This window comes from Trachinotus anak, unplaced genomic scaffold (genome assembly GCF_046630095.1).
Source record: "Trachinotus anak isolate AG129_WGS33_773 ecotype Australia unplaced genomic scaffold, CSIRO_AGI_Tana_v1 ptg000010l, whole genome shotgun sequence".
Taxonomy (NCBI): domain Eukaryota; kingdom Metazoa; phylum Chordata; class Actinopteri; order Carangiformes; family Carangidae; genus Trachinotus; species Trachinotus anak.
In genome coordinates, this window is record NW_027273861.1 from 15,116,659 (window position 1) to 15,137,037 (window position 20,379).

At 42.4% G+C, this 20,379-nt stretch overlaps 2 long non-coding RNA genes across 2 annotated transcripts; one reads left to right on the forward strand and one right to left on the reverse strand.

Moving 5' to 3' along the window:
* Positions 1-301: 301 nt before the first annotated feature.
* On the reverse strand, positions 302-4,967 carry LOC139627151 (uncharacterized). Its single transcript, XR_011692506.1, has 4 exons — positions 4,363-4,967; positions 3,654-3,740; positions 1,380-1,484; positions 302-881 (listed from the first exon to the last, which is right to left on the reverse strand). It is a non-coding gene; the product is annotated as an uncharacterized lncRNA (long non-coding RNA).
* Positions 4,968-6,280: 1,313 nt separating this feature from the next.
* Positions 6,281-18,544, forward strand: LOC139627152 (uncharacterized). The gene is made up of 2 exons (XR_011692507.1): positions 6,281-7,544; positions 15,355-18,544. It is a non-coding gene; the product is annotated as an uncharacterized lncRNA (long non-coding RNA).
* The last annotated feature ends 1,835 nt before the right edge of the window (positions 18,545-20,379 follow it).

A 20,379-nucleotide genomic window follows, 5' to 3' on the forward strand; every position in this document is an offset into this window, starting at 1 on the left:
TGTGTGTGTGTGTGAGTGAGTGTGTGTGTGTGTTGGCTCGTATTTGAGTTACTTTTTTCACGTTATATCTGGCCAACAATTGAGGGCAGCTGCAGAGAGGGTGCTGAACGGTCACTAAAGCTATTGATGCAACCAAAAGGTGCAGTGCTGTAAAAACTGGACCTCCACAGCAGCAGTAACCTGCCTGTAGCTATATGCCGTGAGTCCTGTCTCAGTCAACCTCTGCCATGCTTTAAGTGCCCTTAAGCAGCAAACTGAATCAAGCTCGACAGCGAGAAGAGAAAAAGTATGAATTACAATGGAAGTAATAATCTTTTTTATTTAGAGAGGAAAAGAGAAATGATAAACATTCAACATTCAAGAACTTTCCTTCATCAGTGTCCTTTTTCATCTGCGGCCATGCTGCTGCCCTGTGTGAAGAGGCGAGCGCTGGTTTGGTCTGGAAACAGGATGTGGGCAGGAGAACTGGGCATCTGCCACATGCCATGGAGCCTCTGGAGCTCATTTGCATAGGTTATGTATGTGCGTGTGTGTGAGTGTTTGCACAAGAGTTCAGTTTGTGGCTGGGTGTTCATGGAAATCCTTGTGTGCATGTGTTATTGTCAGTTTCTACGCGTGTGTATGCTTGCAAATTCTGGGTTCATGCCCCTGTTTAGTGAAATGCGTGTATATAACAAATGTTTGTTATGTGTGTGCATAAATGCGTGTCTGTGTGTGTCCCCCCCCGCATTTCTTGCGTAGGCTTCTTTTCCCGGCACAGCACCATGCATGGCATCCCCGCTGGCACTGTCTTCAGCCCACCCTGGAAAAGTCAAAGACAGGCAGCCAGGCTGTCTGTCTCCTTCAGTCTGTCATCAGCCTCACCTCGCGATCTTTCCGCTCTGGTAGCATATGCGGTTCAATATCAAAACATGAAGACGGTCAGGACAGGAGCAACAAGCAGCAAAAATATTTACCCTAACAAGTGCATAAATCTCGTTCTGAGACTTGCAAGCATCATATGTCTTCTAACAAAAACAACCCGTTCAGCAGTGACTGGCAAAAAACAACACAACAACCCATTTGACAGAACTGAAAACAAGAGACTGGGTCTCGAAACAGCCTTGCAAAAATTAGGACATGAGTTATGAATTACTTGAGATTTAACATTTCAAATACAAAAAGGTTTTTCAAGCCTTAAACTCTGATTATTTGATCATCAGGCATATACACATTGAGATGATTCGATCTCAGCTACAGTGTGATAAAAACTTCTTTGCCTTATTTGTCTGCCAGCATTTAGGGACCTGAAATGCTTGTTTCTTGATTTGCAGTTTGACGAAGGACTGAAGTTGCTGCTGCTGCTGTTTTGTCATTGTGTTAGAGGTTGAGACACTCACCGTGACTTGCATGTCCGCAGTTCAAGTCCAGCGAGGGACCTTGTTGTATGTCATGCCCTGTCCGTCTGCTGTAATTTGCTGTCATCTCTCTGCCGTCAAAAATCTCTATTTAAGGCATAAAATACATGAGAAAACACTTGGACTTGGAGTCAAGTCCCTCCTTAAAGGCTGAGAGCAGTGCAGTGGTGCTAGGAGAAGTGGGTATACTCTCAATTTATGCCTCCAACATTTTTTTTGAAAGCTGCCTGTCCAGCAAAGGATAAAAGCCCTGTGTTATAAACAGTGACGTGTGACACTAACCTCACGTATTTAGTTCCCCTAAAATGGGCCAGTAGTATTTGTGCATTGTCACCTAACTTCTGCTGCTTGACATCAAGGAGTAAGGCTCTTTATGAAATTAACATTAGCCAACCAAAGAAGACATGCAGATTTTGCAATCAATAGTGGGCCATAGGCTATATGGGTGAGGCAACAACATGAATATGCATTTTGAGTGAACTATTCCTCCTTCTGTAGTCCAGCCACACACGAAATTGGACAACTGTTCTTTCACCCTGCAAGTAGTTTTTTTTTTTCCACAAACATTCAGAATGACACAGCTGATTTTCAAAAGACAATATTTCAAATTAGAATTTTTCACTTCTCCATACATGTTCGCAAACTTGTCTTATTATTGAGGTAATCTAACAGGGCAGGTAGGTGGCAGGTGATATCTTTTTTCCCAGGATGGCATGACCCGCCCTACTGCGCCTCTTATTGTCTTACCCTGATATTCTTACCCTAACCAATCATCACTCCTCATGCCTAAACCTAACCAACCCCATCAACAAAGGAAAGAAGCACTAACCAATCAGAGGCAGAGTAGGACAGGTCATGCATTCACCATCCTAGAAAAAAAAATTTGGCTGCGGCACACTACTGACTGGTATGTATCTGAGGGGATTTTGAAGTGAGCAAATGCAATATGGACTAAAAAATATGTGGGTATAAACCATATACCTACACATTCCCTGCACTACACCGCTGGATGTGAGATTTGACTTGAGATTGGCTTGACACGATGTAAGACTTGACTTGGACCTGCTCCAAAAGACACAGCAGGTCTGCCTGTCATTTCAAGAATTTTCCTCAACCATGTTATATTACCTTTAAAAAGGCTCACCCCCCTCCAGTATGAAGATGATGCCACTTAATTTAAGTCAACTGCTTTGCACAATGTCTCTACTGTCCTGATATACAGTAATGTTGGTTTATGGTGTAAAAGGAAAATATTAATATACAAGTATTTGCTTTCTTCAACCGAGGCCACATCATACAAAGAGTAAGTGACACTTTGTATAAGCTTTAACATACAAATGCGAATCACAGTAAAACCCATTGCATGCAACGACTCCATTACTCGCTTGCTTGGTATTATGTGAATGTTTGGTCTTAGTCACTGAAAATGAGGGTATGATTCCAGGCGGTCACTCTGCCTCTTTGCTTTATCCTGGCTCAATCTGCAGGAAAGTCTGAACACTTCAGACCAGTTTAAACAAACAAATAAGCCCAGAGGGAAAATATAAGAAACACAGGCAAACATCAGCACCTTGGCTTGAGTAATGAGCACCCATTACTGCCTTGAAAGATGGCTTGTGTTGTGCTGAGACGGCATCACCTACAAGATCTATGATTAATGTAGTTGTACCATGTCTGTTTTCATCTCATGAAGCTTTTCTCTCATAAGTGAGTGAGCAGTAATTTCTTATTGTCATGTTTATCTTCCTGGGGTTGAGATATCCGTCTCTCAGATTTCTGCCTCCTCTCCTATACAGTGCAAGTGAATGGAATTTAATTTATGGTGCTGAAAGCACAGAAAATTTTCTTTTATATATCTTTCCAGAAATATCGGCCCTATCTTATTTTGGATAATCCATTGAACGAGCTGTCAGCCGTTTTCACAGGGGCCTTTTTTTTAAAAAAAAAGCCTGGTACTAAGCCTCAGAAGCACTGCTCACATCTGCGATTTTTCTCAGAGTTTCAAATATGTCTAATTGATGAGAGTAGTGAGAGTGAACCACAACAGTAAAGTTACAGGTCATAAACCCAAAACAACGTGCTGAAAGACACTGAAACGCTGGCAAGGGAACTGCCAAGTCAGGTCACAATTCTCTGTGGGTTTGTCACTACAACTGAGCTCTTTCACATCATGCATATTCATTTGATCCAATGTTACTATTTTATAAAAATATTAATCAATGCAGCTTTAAGCACCACAAATCAAACGCCACTCACCTTCATTGTGTTGGGGTAGAAGCAGCAATCTTACAGATGGATATCTTAAAAACCTGCAACACCTGGGCTATCAGCAGGGGCGGATACCTTTAGAAATAATTGAGAAAATATGTCTTTTTGTATTTGGGGTGCTATCACATTTCTTAAGAGAAACATGCATCATTAGGCTCCTTTTCTATGAGCTCAGAAACAGAGAGAAAACCAAGCCTGAAAAAAGACAGTGAAGTCTAATTTTGTGCAGTGAAATGATAGATTGTACTGATAAAGTAGCTGTGAGTTATGAGACGGACAGACGGCTCCAAGAACATTGCAGGGGCTGCAGTTCTCGTCCCCCCAAACTGCTTTTGTAAGATATTATCTAACTTCAAAGAGAACACAAGAGTTTAATTAATGAATGTTATGTCTGGACATGTAATACTCTTTGAAATACAGTCTAATCTTTGCTGCTGCCCTCTAATCATTTTAGATTTACAGCAGGGAGCAGTTGGAGCCACCGGGAGCCATGTTTCTACCTCAGAGGGGCATCATTAGGATGTCCCTGCTGAGTGTTTTCTTTACTTTTAGTTCACATATTCTGTTATTTTGTGGAGTGGAGTCATGTTATTTAGACTGATTTTTTGCACATTGACTTTAAGGGTTCAGTGTTTTCAAAGACCTCAGCAGAACAAAAAAGCTGTTTTAGACATAAAATGTGTGGCTTTATACTTACAGGACGCTCTCTCCGCTGGGCCTCCTGTCACTCTCCAGTGTCAGATTTAAAGGCCAAGTCCAAAGCTGTCGCAACGTGCCTGCTGCTGAAACACTGCCGCCCCTCCACTGTCTTTGTTGACAGAGCTATTTTCTGTGTTGAACATATTGATGCCTGGGCTTTTGAGTGGATAGAACTTTGAACCTTTATTTTTTCACATATTTCTGTGCTACAAAATGTTTTTAACTATTTTGTAGATTTTGAGTGCTAAGACCCTCTCCACAAGAAATTTAGTTTCTTTTGAAGGCTTTCAAAGACCAAACATTCAGGGCAGAAGAGTAAGAAATTGTCCAAACTGTTTATTTATCTGTTGAACCTACGATGCAATCTAACATGTCCAGCTAACACCCTTATTACCTACAGTGGTAACCTGGTGCTACTTTTAGCCAAGAAACACACCATTAACCAACCAGCCTTTATACGTGAGGTTGCAAGTTGCAGTAAAAAAGTTCATGACAAGCGTATCCACTGTTTAGGCTATTTTTAGGCTAATTGTTAGGCTTGAATTTGGAGAATTTGGAGACATTTACTCTCCAGCAACCCCAACAAATGTTATTGCTGCGGGTCTGGAACACGTAAAATGTTTATATACTACACATATTATAGCATATCTTTCTGCAGACTTCTACATGTTGCAATCATAACATCTGTCCTGTAATTTTCTGCAATATAATTCTGTAATATTATGTTTTCCCTGCTACTTCCTCTTAGTCCTGTCTCATCAGCATCACCGGGCTGACTCAGTTCTGAGGCTGCAAAAGAAGAACAGAAGCAACACATGCAAATGTTAAAAACATTTCATATTTCAATTATTTTATTAGCTAGCTGTTAATAACACACATAGCAAAATAGCCCGGCTAATTCAAGCATAGGGCTGCCCAAAAACTAGTAGCTAGCTATACATGCCAAATTTAATACCACCTGAGCTAGCACCTAGCCACAGTGCCCCAGCTTGGCATTTCACCTGCTGGCTCTTTCCTAGATGCTCAGAATATATTTGTTAAATTGGAACATTTCGCTGCTTCCTCCTCCAGTAGTTTTTTTTCTTTTTAATTGTTAATTGTTAATTCCTTTCTCTTTTTGCTGCATACTGTCCATGCTGCCAAACCAATGTGAACAGTGAACACACACGTTGCTTGGATAATGCCAACATGTCTCTAATAACTGTGTACAATCCCAAAGGGAAGTTCATAGCTGTTATTGGGTCATTGTCTGATCAGTTGCAATTCAAGGCACACTGGGGTTGTATCACTGAGGAGGGGCCATTCATTTATCCCCCTACTGCAAATATAGACTTGGTTGTGGCTCTCATGCTGGGAGAGACAAAGGGCTGCAAGTGTGAAGTTTAGGCTGTTCGGATGGTGCAGTCAGGTAGCCCATAATGCAATAATGTTAGCCAACACAACAATCAGCCGGGCCCCGAAATGCTAACGGCCCACCGGGAATTCTCCTGACCCTCCTGATTACCACTCCGCCACTGGTCTCATAGCATGATGACATGTACAGTATGTAGCCAATGTCACATTCGAAACCACTTACGGGATTCTCATTTTCAAATGCCAGCTGGAAACATTAAAAAGTCAACCAGAGACAGCATTTTCAACCAACTCATGCAGGCTAGTTATATCTGATAAAATCTGCTCCCAACCCCTGTCACAAAGGGGCTTAGCCAACATTCAAATCTACCTTATTTTGAAATGAAAGTGTTAAATCTAATGTACTCTGATCCAAGGTCACTGAAACTTGTTTGAGAACAAGTATCCTATGTGTTGCAAACTCAAATTTCCAACATATGTTGTGATTATATGGTTCTTACTGTTATTATGGTCATATGCTAAGTGGCTAAATGTGTTTTCTGCCCATTGTTGTTTCATTGATTATGCATACACATCTCCCACAGTGGCACAGTAGACCATTAGTTCTATAATGGCAGGTGAACATTTGAGACAATCACAAGGCAAACAGAGAAACACAATCGATGCCTCTCAGCCTCAAGAAATGTGATCCTGCACCTGGACTCCTTCAAAGAGCTCCAGCACCTCCACGAATGAGCAAAAAGGGAGACAGTGTCCCTTTAAGGGATAACTCACAGAGGAAGAAGAAAAGCTGCAAAGAAGGAAGGAGAGGAGGTGTGTATGTGTACGTGTACATGTCAAACTGGTAGACACTTGGGAGAGAGACAGAGAAAGACAGAGAGAGAGGAAAGAGAGAGAAAAGAGAGATAAGGAGAAAGAAAGACAAAGATGGAGAGACACAACATTGCATTAGGCACTAAAAGCCATTCCTCACTCGCTAAAGGCTAATGCAATTGCCACAATAAGATTGTCTCAGCGGAGGCTGTAAAAAAACTAGAGAGGGGAATGAAAGAGGAGAGGCAGGGAGGGAGTGAGGGAGGGAGGGAAGAATGGAGGGTTGGATAGAGAAAGGAGGGAGGGAAGAGGGAGAACTGGCAGCTCTGCCTCTAGACTCTCATATGGACAGTGGATCTCTTGGGACAACTGGCTGAAAGTCTCTCTCTGTCTCTACTGTTACTCCTGGCTGTGTGTGAGTGGCTGAGTGGGTCGCTGCTCTGCTGTGTCTCCAGAGTGATTTGTCAGGTTTCAGGGAGGGGAGACAGAGGGAGAGAGGGGGAGACAACTCCGGTAGCAGGCAGGCAGCAGTTAGCAGCCAGCTGGCTGGGTGTGTTAACTCCACAGCTGACCTCTATGGGAACAGAGCAGCCTCCACTCCTCTCCTCCTGGCAGGCTGAGGGAACAAGGGTGGACAGATCTTCATTTTTACCCCTCACTCGGCTCCTCGCTGGGCTGTCGAGCTCAGGGAACCGAACCTGAACTGAGCAGGACATGACAGGACAGGACAGCTTTGGCAGGGAGACTTCAGCGGGAGACCTCGGCTCTGAGGATTGCACCGCTGACTGATTCTTGGATCTGAAATGGCACAGTTGGCACAGTCTGGTTGACAGTCATGGCAGCCATGCAGTTGTCAAGTCAGTCATTAGACAGTCAGATGGTTAGTTAGTCAGCCAGTAAATCAGTCAGTGGGGTCCTTCCCAAAGGGTCAACTCTTCCACTTTGTGCATATCCTCATCCGAACTCTGAGGTGACTCAGACCTCCCGAGTAGCAAAAGCGGACCTGTGGGCATGGTGAGTGGCAAACCCTCCCTCTCTCTCTCTCACATGCTTTTTCACACACATTTTTTTCCTTTGAGTCTTGTCCTTATGTGGGTGTTGCATGCCATTTCCAAATTTTATTAGTTTTGCTCTGTTGTGCCTCTCCTGATTTCACCATCCTTTCTTCCACTGGCGGCTGACTTGTCACAAACACAAGACAACAGATTTGATCAAAGCATCAGTGTGATGTTATAGAGTTTATGCAGTTGTCATAGACTCGCTTTGATCTTTTTGTGATGGCACTTGGGAAGACAGTGCATCTGTTTGTATGACAAACAAGCAGTTGGTTTTATAGCCATCACTGGCACCAAAAATATTTCACATGGGTGGTTGAATCTTGTTGTTTCTGAGGGTCAAATGAAAAATAAAATCTTTATTTACTTGAGGCTACTTTACATTGTGAATTTTGTAGTGCCAGATCAATAAAAACCTCATAAAAGTTGAATAAACCTGTATTTGATTTTGATCTGTGTGAACAGAAAGCATTACACACGCACATGCACACAGACACACACAGACATACACAGACACACACACACACACACACACCTGCATGACTCTTGGCGGCTGTACCAGCACTTTCTCTCAGCAAACTCATGACTGTGGGGGTTTTGTAGAACACCATAATCTCACCACTGTTTGGAAAAGGAGTTTGGTTTGATAAACCAACCCTAAAGTCAAGTGCAAGGGAACATTTCTGGACAAATAGTTCAAATATTTGAGCATGCTCCAAGGCTTTATCTGGGCCTGCTAAATCAGTAAGTTGTTCCCATGTGTAAGAGACATGTTACACAATGACAGGCTAATGCTGTTAGAGATCATTTATGTTTGTGGGCATTAGATGCAGCACTATAAATGACAAGGATGATTCCATATGCATGCTTGAATCTGCATTTAGTGACATTTTGGTGATAACACCCAGTCACATAACTGTGTAATGGGAAAGGGTCCATGCATATGACAAACAGACGGACGGAATCCACACCCAGCTCTGCAGCTCTGTACATCCTCTTCTTCTGCTTCTTCTTTGTGGCACAGAAGCTATATCGTTGAGTCTCACAGCTCTCATCAACCTGGCAATATAACATTTTTAGCAGCCGTTTACAATGCACAAGCTTAGACAGACTTAGCCAGGCAAAATAAATGTACATCTGGTGAACAAAATGTAGCACGTAGGATGATAACAACCTATTCTATTCTATTCTATTCTATTCTCTGGAGTCAGTTGGTCAACCAGTGAGAAGTAAATATTGGACTTAGAAATTTGACTTCACATTTGAGTTTACAAATTATTTCTTGCACATTAGCCATAACAACTGATTAAACTTAATGCAGTCTTTCTGTTAGTTTGTCTAGTTTGCTCTGGTGGTCAGATATCATGCAATTTAGATTTAAATCTAAACTCTTCTAAACTCTTCTTCAGAACAGGCCAAACACCAGATACTCACCATCTGTAGCAGATGTTGAGATGGGCGTTGTCTCTCGTACTATAAACAGATGTTTGTTATTTAGGTTTGGCTGCTAATTTTGCTGTCATCGATCTCATTTATGTGAGTGCGAGCACATGTGTCATTGTGTGGTGTGTGTTCCCCTGCGAGAAGTGCACCTGTGTGACCCCGCCGTAGTTTGTTGTGTGTGTGTGTGTGTCGGTGTCCTGTGTGCAGCCATACTGCCTCCTCCTCTCTCACGGTTTCACTGCGCTTTGTGAGTTCACTGGTTCCCCTCAGATCAACTGGCGGGTGTTTAAGTGTACAGGACAGCATGGTTTCCCTCGGCTCTTTCAGCCCGGCCATGCGTCTACCACAGAGAATTTCTGTCTGAGCCGTGGCAATTACAGCACACATCCAAGGCCATCTCAGCCAGGAACCAAATGAAGGAGCCTTTGATAGGCCCCGACTGATGCATATTTACTTTTTACGACCAACCAAGTAGTAAACAGCTTGCCTTGTTGGCGCTGGAGTGAGACTTTAAATATAGGTCTGTTCACACACAAACACGCAAATAAACACACACACACACACATTAAAGCACACACACAATGGATAAAGACTTCAAGAAAAGAAAAAAAAAGTGCAAGTCCATTTCTTCTTCTGCCAAGTCAGTGAACACCACAGAAATACCCTCGATTTAGTGACACTGCCAGCTCTGTTTGCCAGTCACTGATTTCATAATCAGGTTTGTCGAGCTATGCCTGGTTGTTGTTTTTTTTGTTTTGTTTTTTTTTTTTGTTTTGTTTTGTTTTTTTCCAAGCTGCAGACACAGCAGCAGCAGCAGTAGCCTCCAATTGAAGCCATGTGTGGTGGAAAAACAGGCCACAGTTTGTGGAGAGATTGCATGCTTGGAGTGGGAGGGAGCCTGCCGGTTACAGAGGTCACGATCCGAACACGCCAACTCCTCCTGGCCTTCTCACACGCCATGCTGACGGGTGCATCTCAATAGTCAGTCAGGAATCCCTTCCAAACCTCCTTCACTCCCTCCTCATCTTTAAACGAATTGAGTGGGAAGATGTAGCTCCAGCCTCTGCTGCAGGTATAACCTGTTGTTTTAAAAAGATTTTTTATTATGCGACCCCTTTAAGGATAATACAGATCAAATAAAAGCAACTAAGAAGTGCCCTCTAGCTGGCTTTTCTTCTTATAGGTGGTGTCTAAAACTGCAGGAACGCTGTGTTCAGGGTGTGCCACAAAATAAAAAGCGGTCGGTTAAGTTGAGTATGAGACTTTACTGGAGTTAGCTCTACTAACAGCAGTGCTGATACATCCCTGTGTCCTCAGATGAACCGGGCAGTCTTTTCTGTCTTCCTGTTCCTCAGCTTGTCTTTGGTTCCTGCTGAGAGTCTTTCCCTTCTGCACAAAATGTTATCAGCATAGCCACAGCTATTAGCTAATAGCTGAGATAGCTACAACTATCAGATTCAGAGATAGCCTATGCCAGACTTTAATGCAGCTGTGCCATTTCCCCTCATGCATTATAATCAATCATATTCCTGTCAGAGCAGAGAGCCAGAGCATTTTTTCATTTCTCCATTGTTCTTATAAGAGGTGAGTCAGTGCCTCCATAAAGGTAACATTCACATGAGTCACATGATGAAGCACTTTTTGACATAAAATTCCCAAATCCCTTTAGTCTCTTCTGTCTTATTGTAGTTCATTTCTAAGAAAAGGTTGGTAATGATTGATTCTGCATGAAATTACATCCCCACCAAATTGCATTAACGCTATGCAAAGTGAATTATTGTTAATGGGACATGTGAAAAAGCTCCTGCTTGATGCCTGCTCCCTTCATCAGTCACATGTGAGGGCTGGTTTATCGAGACTGAGTGATCTAATGAGCTAAGTAATGAAGCCCAGACCCAACAAACACTGGTAATGACTTTTTAATGCTCATGGGATCTTTAGTTACCTACAGAGGTGTGATTGGTTGAGATTGGTCCATGTCTTATGTCTCTGATCAAGTGTGGCTTGTATGGAGAAATGGTTGTACATAATATCTCTGGGCTCTCTCTCCTTGATGACATTGTAAAGGTGAAGGAGGGAGGCTCCAAACATGTCCGACGGCAAAATTGTTTATAGCTGTGAAAATAATAATCGTTGAACTACAGGAATTATGGTGCACACTTTTGGACTATCTTTCCTCAGAGGCATTCATGATCTTGCACATGTTTGTATACACAAAAAGCCAGAAAGATTTCATGAAGAACGTAAAAAGAGAACTTTATAGAAAAGTTGAAACCCTGGCTCATTTCTGTACAGCCAGATTATCGGTTACGGGAAGTTACAGGAATTGTTGGCTGCAGCCTGTCAACTTCCACGGCAGAAAGGTGTATATGGGGAAAGAGGTTTCAGTTGCTGTTCGATGATCTGTGAGGTACTTAGTTTGAGGCATACTGACATCTTTAAGGTGCTGGTATACTTGAGAAGACCTGGGCCACTCTCAAAGGCAACGTGAAAAGCAGGCCAATGTCGAGAAACGATATTGGTAACAGTAACAGAACTCATGGTGTTTTCTTTGACTTATGAGTGAAGAATAAAAAGAGAGCGCTTGAGAGAGGTTAAAACTCTGCGTTTTTTTTTTCACCTCCACACACACCTGACCAATCACTGCGTGAACTGGGCGTGATTGGCGGTTTTGTAAATTCACAGAAATTGTCGGGCGGGGGCTTCATGCTTTGTTCAACTACCCAACAAGCACTGGAGCATCCTGGTGCAAACATTCAAAGCCGTTCCCCCAAAGGTCGTGTATTGAAAAGATTTTCATATTTCATAAGAGCTTTGCACACTTGCAGACTGGAACAGTGTGATGGTATGGTATCCATAAACCAAGGCTTTGTGTATGCAATTAGGCTGGATATTGCTTTCTCTTTCTCACTCACAAACACGCATGTTCTCACAGACTTGCATTTCTCTCCGTCTCTTGTTTCTCCTTCTCTCTCTCAACACTTTGGCTGTGTTTTGTGAGAGCGGGGTAACAAAACGCAGTGGCACCGATGTGTGAGATTCAGGGTGACGTCAGCAATGGGTTCAGATGTGAATCTTACACCCGTGGTCCCCACCACATATATCACAACATCTCCTGTGTAAACACTGCCAGCTGCCAAGAGCGGAATTACATGAGAAACTGCTTTTCAGCAAATGGTGTGTGGCTTTTGTCACCTTTGTAAGAAAATGGTCAGAGAGAGGCAAGGAATGTTTCTGTATTTCTTTACATAAAAATGTTGTGTTTTTAGGGCACCAAATGCCACTTGTGCTCTGTGTTATTTCCACTCTAGCTGTCCTTCGGCCTTTTGCCCAACAAGCAGTTCCTCCAGGCTGTGTGAATGAGGTCATTTTATTCGGCTGAGAGTGCAAACCATGCGCTTTCTAAATGCGGTGACTTGTTTGCACCTTCAGCCTTGTGTACAACAATAAGTACCATCAGGCTGTAAAATATGTTCATCTGGAATCGCACAAACTGGAGACATGACATTCTGCTTTCACAAACCACAAACAAATGACAGTGAAAGTCAAACTTAGTTGCTGTGGACATATGGAAATTTTGTCAAATGAACACTTAACCTCCAGTAGGCTAGAATATCAATTTTGTCCTGATGGTGTAGATAGATTTAAAACAGTACATCATCCTTCTTCATTCTGCAGTGGAGTATTTATCCAATGTAGAACTTCAACAATTAGTTGATTAACAGAGAATTATTCTGCAATTATTTAAAAAAAAAACCCAAATTACGACAAAAGCAGTTTCAGCCACTTTTGATTGATTGTTGCTTGACTGTGTGACAACCTTACAATAATGTCAATTATTTCCCATATTGAGCCTCCACACCCTGCAAACAAACACTGGCCACTCCCTTTGATTCTCTCTCTCCATTTTCTTCTTTTCTTTCACACACAAAGCAGATCAATTCAAGCATGCACATGCACAACAGAAACACCACTGTAGACACACACACGCACACGCACACACACAAGCAGGCGATCCCTGATTACGCTTTCCTCCAACTGTTCACCGAAGCACAACTTTAAGTTCCACATCTCACAACCTAGACAAACATATTTATTCATGATTCCTGTGCAGGGAGGGGCAGACTGCTAACGCTGCTTGACAGGACAGGCATATTTCTCTGTCTGGATGGATTCTGCACGCCTGCGTTTAGGTTGTACAACATGTACTGTGGCTCTGCCCATAAACACCAGGGCTGTGGAAGACACCCAGTTCTTTTATAAAATTATGTACGGATGCCATTGAGCTCCTGTCAGCAGACACTGTAATGTTTTTATACACATGCAAGTGTAGACAGGACTTGAAAAGACAGTCTTTGTGTATTTTCTTTGTAATTATCAAGATTTCAAAATGCACTGATGATAGTACTTCCAGTGTACCTGCAGTGTTGATTATGAATGAATCTCTACAGTTTTTCTCTCTCATTCCTCATCTTCTTACTGGAACTGTCACATATGTTGTTGGTTAATCCTTGGCTCATACACTAATAACAAATTAGGCAAAAAAAAAAGCACAGTTGATGCATTGATTGATAATTAAAGGAATAGTTTTCAGTATGGCTGAGAGTGATACGATAAGATTGATGCCATTATTGATCCGTTCTTTAAATATGTAGATACAGCCATGAGCTGGTTAGCTTAGCTTATAGCACAAAGATCTGGTTCTCTCAGGTAAGAAAATCTGCCTACGTGCACCTTTAAAGATATTATTTTTGGGTGCATTTGTATAACTTTTATTTATAGGACAGTGGAGAGTGACAGGAAATGGGACAGAGAGTAGGGGAATGACATGCGGTAAAGAGTGTGGCCGGTCGGGAGACAAACTGGGGACTTGCCCGCTCACAGCACATGCTATGCATCTTAACCAGGTAATTCAGCTAGCTTGAGCACAAAGTGCATAAATGAGTGAAAGTGTGGAATTCACCATTTTAAAGGGGTTATGTGACGCACTGTTTCTTGCTTGTGAGCAGTTCCCAGTCAACCAGGGGACAGTGCAGGAAGTTACTGCTCTCTGTCAAGAATTGGTCCGACACAGTTTTCTTCATTTTGTGTTTGTTTGTTTTTAACAAACGAGATGTAGAATGCTAATCAGTGAGTTTTAGAGGTCGAGTAGAAGGATTTTCTGACCTTTGGACAGAGCCAGGCCAGCTGTTTGCCCCGGTTTCCAGTCTTTGTGCTGAGCAAAGCTTAGCAAAGCTGGCTGCAGCTTAATAGTTAATGGACAAATATGAGCATGATACCACTCCTCTCATCTAACTCTCTGTCAGAAAGCAAATGTGTTTCCCAAAATATCAAGCAATTCCTTAAAGTCCAGGAATGTAAGACAACAATTGCATGTAGCAATAGAACATCTGATCATAGTGTTTTCTTCAAATGGAAAAACATATTCAAATATTTCCTAAGTTACTCCAAAACAAACCAATATAAATAGAGAAATAAACAGATCTGAGTTTCCCTGTTGTGACAGACACAGCTCTGTGGTTCTCCAAACATTTTGACTCTCAAATCAATGGAGAGGGGACACTGACCATGTATGAAACGTGATCAAGGATAGACTGCAGAGACTCAGCCCTAACCTCCTCCTCACTGCTCAACAATCCTGTCGTTATTCCTTCCTCACCATGGTGGGCTGGGAATTTTCCATGCAAAACTGGACAAAACAACAACAAAAGATAATAATACACGCTGGCGCTCTAGTTTTGCAAGAAGGAAGTTGTAAAAAGAGCTGGGGTTTGTTTTCTCTATGATCCACCCAGCAGCATCAAGCCATTTACAGTGGGAAAACAAATCAAACAGACCTGCAAACCATTCATTCAATGGGAGACAGAGACAAAACAGAACCATTTGTTATAGTTTGCTCATTATTTGCTTAAAAGAACACAGATCTCCTTGTGATGCCTGTTCTCCTTGGCTGACATTTTATAGTGAGACTATTGACGTCCAGGAGCACCAGACAGTTTGGATTGCTCTTGCCATTTCAAACAAGCAGTGTTTTCTCTTTGCCCCCGAGTTGCTTTAAACAAACTGACCAGGTAGCTGGCTCTGCATGTTCCAACTAGACTCCACATCTGCTGCATCGTGCTGATCTGTGCAACAGAAAGGTTTGCAAAGTCATTCGTCACATCCCATAAATTTCCTTTTTTTGTTAGCGAGATAACTTGTATCATCTTTCATCCCGGGGGTACAGATTATTATCAGATCATTTCAAGTTCGAAAGTAAAGGTTCTTGTTTAGGCTCTCTGAGGAGTAATGTACCGCGCATGTCTCTTTCTTTCTCTGTCTTTCAGGTCACAGGTGCTCCACAGCTGCTGTGGAAGAAAGCATCTGAAGCCCAGGAGGATGTTGGAGAAGATACAGAGGGCAGGGAAGGGCAGAGAGGTGCAGAGTGGATCCAGCCTCTGCACCGGCTGTGGTGGGGAGGGTTCCTGGCACCGTGATTTGATGCACAAAGAGAAACAAAAATCACATTGCCAGGGATTTCCACTCCTTCACAGCTCAGCAGATGACCCAGTCACATCACTATATTTCCACTGTGGGATGCTTTTGTCTTTAGTCTCCGTTGCTGTTCTGTTTTTTTTAGTTGATATCTGATTTGGGATGTTGCTATGGAGTCAAAGGAATAAATATTGGAGAGGTTAGACGGATATTGTGATCAACTCTCTCAGTGGACTTCAAAAGGTTAACTTGTGGGATCAGACTTTCACATGGAAAACTGTGAAAGAATATGTGTCTCCCTTTAAAAATGCCGAAATGCATTTCAGGCTACAGTTAAATGTGCAGCTGTCTGAAATTTAAACTGTCTTCACTGTTCTCTCCTTTCGAACCAGTCAGGGAGTCGATGTAAATGTATATGAGAGCCACACAGCTTCACACGACAGAAGACATTTTTGCAGGCAGATCACGTGTCAGCTCTTTTGAATTTTAAATTTATAGACAAGGAGACGATTTTGATGTTTAAAATGAAGGCTAGGGTCCTCAACTGGCAGCACATTGACACTCAATATGAATGAGCCCTTTTGAGGGCGAAGCAATCTTCAGCATCATAAGCATTGCAGTTTTTGAAGCCCACCAAACTTCACCACTGAGCAGTCACGTAAAGGTCTGCATGAGTCTCTGTTTCCTCAAAAGCCAGCCACCCACTTGCTAAAGGCACAGAGCTTAGCTAATTGGTGAGCATTGATCCCTGCTATGTGTTGTTCACAGTGGCTAAGTTCAGTGCCTGAGGTGAAATAGTTGATTCGACGGAGGGGATTTGTTCCGGTGAATGGAAAGAACCTGATGATCTCAGATATGAAGAAAGGAGGAGGGAGAAGGAGAGGAGTGACGAGAGATTAGGTGGAGAAAGAGGGAGGGAGGGAGGGAGGCTGGGAGGTGAGAAGACAGAGAGACTGAAGAGCAAGGTCCAATGTGGAGTTAAATGTGTTTCTCTGGACCAAATGCAGGTCTTGATTGTGCAATACAGTTCATATGTGAGGCAAGCTGTGCATTTTTTTTCTTGTTTGCTTGAAGCAAGAACTGTCTTATTTAACCTTATGCATCTGGAAAGAATCATCACGCATGCCAAATATATTTGAAAGCATTTTAATGAGACAGTTTGACCCAGGTTTAATGTGGACTTAAAAATGCCACAGGTTGTATTGAGATTTGAGGAATGTGGTGCTAAATGTCAGCACTGTGTGAGCATGCCCAGTTTTTACCCAACTGAGTTCGCTCAGGACCAGCGTACCAGTGCCACATGGCAGCCTGGACTCGTGTTGGAGGAGAAACCTGCACACACTTAACTAACCTTTTGTGGAAAAACGCCCCGATCCTGTTCACAACTAGCCGTGTATTATTCCCCTACTATGTGGAAGCTATGAGTTTAGGCTAACATTAGCAGCTCTCTACCAACTTATGGTAGAGCAAAAGATTTTACATTATCCTTTAGCACGCTTATAATGCCAGGACTAACTTAGCTAGCACTGCGGTAACTGCAGCAGTATGAAATCTGGCACCTCGACATTAAACTTAGTCAATCAGTACAACATACTGTATGTTGCCAGTAAATGGACAAATGGATACAGAGTAAACTGTTAGCGTGCAGTGCAAGAATGGAAAACGAGACAGGGCCAGCAGCAGTACCTAAAAGGGGGAAGGGGCACAACGGTCGATTTACCCTATCAGAGGTTGTTGTTTGTTGTCACAGTTCTTACGCTACATGTAATCTTTTTTGTTGGATTAAAAAAATGCCCTCTGTTTTCGCATACAGACGGCCCCCTGTATTCTGATGTCTGGGCTGTGCCCTCCCGTGCCTACTGAACTGGTATCAGTGTTTTACCTGAAAACTGGCTCAGTTCAGCAGGAACAGGAGTGGAGCCCTCTTACTAGCAAGATCTGTGTCGCTCACCAACCCCCAGCCGCAAGACAGCCCAGTCCAGATTCAGCATTTCGGTTGCTGTGTTCAGTTGACCACGCCCAACACAGAGCTGCATGGGATGTTAGCCTCGAGCCACTGGCCCCGATGAAAAATCAAACCCGAGCCTTCAAACCTGTCAGACAACGGCACTGAGCCCTGAAGTATATGCAAAGCAGAGCAGCTTGAGTGCGATGACTGTCCCTTTCTTTATGAATGTTTCATAAGCAGATTTACCATTTTTTGCGTAATAGGTAGGTCCTGGCGTCCCAAGCCGTTTTGTAAATACTGTTACATACTGATGCCGTTGATCTCATTCTGCTCAGCCTTCATGTTTATTTCAGCATTCTTCCTTCGACAAGGTTGCAAACACTCACTGTCTCATGCTTATGTCTCTCTCTCTCTGACTCCCTCTCTTTTTCTGTCTTTCTGTGCTGTCAAAGGCCAGACTGAGACTGGAGTTCATTGTGAGGTAATCCCAGTGAAATGTCTGCTATGCCTGTGTAATTGATGTCACCCAGCAGTCCCCATTATCAGCAATTGGGAATGTGTGCAATGCTGCTTCCTCCCCACTCTCCAGATAACTCACAGCCACCAAAGGAGAAGTTCTTCATCAGATATTCATACCCACAGGAAAATGGAAGCTCGTTAGCAAGCATGATGAATCTGCTGTTATCCAGCAACTGCACAGATTGTGGATGGGACCATAAAGTTATATTTCTGTTACTTTGAATTTCAGTGGATAAATGTTCCATGCAAACCTTGAGGAGATTACCCCAAGAATTGTTAGAAAGTTGTTTTTTCATTGTGTCAGCGGTGTGATATTGTCTTCAGGGCAATATCACACTGCTGTAGTGCCAGGTAGTGCCACTGACAAGTTAGCTATGATTTGTGTAAGCATTTAATTAAAGCGAGTGTGGAGGACAATGGTGCATGAAGTGGATCATTCTAAATGTCAGTAGGTTTTTAACTACTGTCAACCGTTGGAGCATGATTGATTTTGATGATATAGGCGTAACCAATATTTCATTTCATTACTAATCTTGCCACGGTTTAATGCAATAAAGTCTAAATGTGCCTGAGAACGCAGTCCAGCATTGTTTTTTATTCAGCATGATAAGATAACATCATTTATCCCCAAGAGGTAAACATGTTGCAGCAGGAAAGACCAAAGGTGGAGACAAAAACAAAAAAAAGGTCATCAAAATGTGAGAACATCAGAAAAGATTGATTTAATTACACCTTATTACCATATTTTGTGCTTTGGGGTTGGCATGTCTTTACTAGTCAGGATTAAAACCATTATTGAGCAGACTCAGGTCAGGAGGTCAGTCTGGGGGTTTTAAGAAACTGAAAGTTTACAGTATATTGGTCACTGGGGGATATTTTGTAAGATTATTCTTTTAGAATTTAAAGACAATGCAAATGACCAGTTATCTAGAGAAATAAAAATGTATGTATGGAAAATAAAATGTTTAAAAAGAAATCAAATAATTTTCAAAACTTGAACTTGTCCCCTCTTGACCTCAGTGCAGCTGCTGTCAGTGTTGTACCAAATGATTTCCAGTAAACTGAAAGAAAGTCCAAACCTCAACTTTCTATATGAGTTACACTTTTTTTTCATCCAGTTGCAGGTTGCCTGTTTCATACAGTGTAATAAAAAACGTACAGTACAGTCTGTAGCTTTCATGAAAGCACACGCACACATCCACAGAGGAAGGGAGGGGGAGGGGTACCCAGACCGAACCCTCCAGTTCTTCTTTTAGTCACCATAGCCATGTCAATATCCCTTTCATCTTCGGGCCTCAAAGACTGGCCAGATTTCATGATGCGGCTGCTTTATTGAGCCTGATCTGCTTTTGTTGCCCCCTCTGCCATTCAATCAGCATTCGTGTGGTTCTGGCCCGTGGCTGTGAGCTTGCGTGCGTAATTTGGTTTAGAGCTGAGCGGGAACATCTGTTCTACAAAGCCTCAGCTCCTTCCGTTCCTCAGGCCTCATGGAAAAAAACTGAGCCCGGCAGTGAGGCCACTTCTGCAGCACAGGTCCTCCAAACCTGCAAGTCATGACCTCGAGTCCAAACCCTCTCAGTAATAATCTCAGCAGTGACAGAAGAAGAGTGACAGCGACGGCTCTTTGAAATGCAGAGTTCAAAGGTGTGAAGTGACAGTGATTAAGAATATGTTTTTATTGATTTCCTGTGTACAGTAGGAGGATTAAAACTGGGACAAAGTGTTTATTCAGTCAGCCCACTCACCAGAACAGATTTATGATGTACAGTTATGACACTGAATAGCATTAGTAGGCTATCATTATTTTTGAGATCTATTTCTTTTTGACAAGTGTGTACAAAATATAAAACATTTTGGAAAACATACTTATTTGCTTTCCCACTAAAGTTAAATTCAAAGATTGATAACACATCAAAAGCTAGTTAGCGTAGCTTAGCTTAGCATAAAGACCAGAAACAGGGTAAAACAGCTTATCTGACTCTGTACATTGGAAAACAGTCCATACAAAAACTGAAATGTAAACATTAAATGGTTTTACTATGGGGTTATGTGCTGGTCTATTTCTTGAGAAGATGCATTGACTTCCTGAAGTCTTGTCTTTACTTTGAGGTTGCCAGTGGAACCACTGGAGGTGCTGGTAGGCAGTTCACACCCGGCTTGTGTCTGAAATCACTCCCTATTCAGTATATAGTGCATTGTATCTACTGTTTGCCATTTTATTTGAGTATCTGAATTTTGAGTATGTAAGTCTATCCACTACATACTGCCCTCAAGAACTCCTTAACAGAACAAGAAAACTACTTGATGGGTTGCCATAATTGTACAGACATTCTTCAATCAATTCTTTATCAAGTCATAATTTCAATTTGTCCTATAGACAAGAGACTTTTGTCAGGACTAAATACTTACA